This window comes from Centropristis striata, chromosome 17 (genome assembly GCF_030273125.1).
Source record: "Centropristis striata isolate RG_2023a ecotype Rhode Island chromosome 17, C.striata_1.0, whole genome shotgun sequence".
In the NCBI taxonomy this organism is placed as follows: Eukaryota; Metazoa; Chordata; class Actinopteri; order Perciformes; family Serranidae; genus Centropristis; species Centropristis striata.
The window spans coordinates 35,034,920-35,036,052 of NC_081533.1; the positions used below are offsets into that span (position 1 = coordinate 35,034,920).

General features: G+C 41.1%; 1 long non-coding RNA gene across 1 annotated transcript; it reads right to left on the reverse strand.

Moving 5' to 3' along the window:
* Positions 1-283: 283 nt before the first annotated feature.
* Positions 284-727, reverse strand: LOC131989155 (uncharacterized). Its single transcript, XR_009395940.1, has 3 exons — positions 696-727; positions 555-599; positions 284-441 (listed from the first exon to the last, which is right to left on the reverse strand). It is a non-coding gene; the product is annotated as an uncharacterized LOC131989155 (long non-coding RNA).
* Between the last annotated feature and the right edge of the window lie 406 nt (positions 728-1,133).

The window sequence follows — 1,133 nt, forward strand, 5'->3', positions numbered from 1 at the left end:
TCACAGATTCTCCCTCCCTCACAGGAACAGCAGGACTCTCCAGGATCACTGGACCAGCTGACAAACAAAGGTTTTATCACGTATACTTGTTTGCTCACATGTGAGAGTTACATGAAACAAATCAGTTTAATCAATCCTTTAAGAGAAGTGAAGACTTTAAAGAAACTTAAAACGTACCAGCAACAGTGATGTTGGCGCTGCTGCTTCTGTCTCCTCCTCCAGTCTCACACCAGTACTCTCCACTGTCTGCTGGATAGATTTTATCAATGGTGCACAAGGACCCAGTTGGCGTCCTCTTAATATCACATTCCAGATCATATTCTTGAGTATTCCTGATCACCCTCAATTGAGGGGGATTAGCAGTCCCGTCACAATGAAAAGAGACGGACTCGTATTGAAAATGCTGCAGTTGGTCTGGAGTGATGCGAAGAAAAGCTGCATCTGAAACCAAGACAGACATTGTAGACTCCCAAATAAACATTCAGAACTAAAATATGTGATCTATCACCCATGAAATACAATCTAGAGTTTCTTCAGGACTCTTTGTCACTCACCACTTTTCGGAGTATAACTGTTCAGCAGGGTGAATTCAAGCATCACTGGAAGAACAAAGGAGAAATATTGAATATCAGACAAACGGTTTGATATCAAGGATCTAAAACTTTTAAGAGTAAAACCTGAGAGTGAGTACTCACACAGTGTGAAGCAGAGAGCTGTGACCTCCATGATGTCTCGCTGCAGACTGAGCGTCAAACTGAAGTACATTTAAGTATGTGGTCAAGAACTTCCTCTTCCTGTGCAGCTTATGAAGCGTACCTCCCTCTGCAACTAGCTGTCTCATAATGAAAAACTAAACTTAGATCAGCATATTCATCTGAGTGGGGGTAGTGCACAGCGGTTCAAAGTTTGTTACAAATAAATGTAGCAACAAGATAATGACTATTTGTGAGCAGTTTTTAAAGCAGAGAGATACATGTAATGTTAAAAGGTCCCAGTGATTTCAAACTGTAAATCAACACTCGTGAAGACTTTTTTGTCCAATCAAATGACTCGGTTGGAACTAACTGTTGTATAAAGAGCAACAAAGTCTGCTTAGCCAAGATGGATGGATGAGTGACATGACGCAGGATATC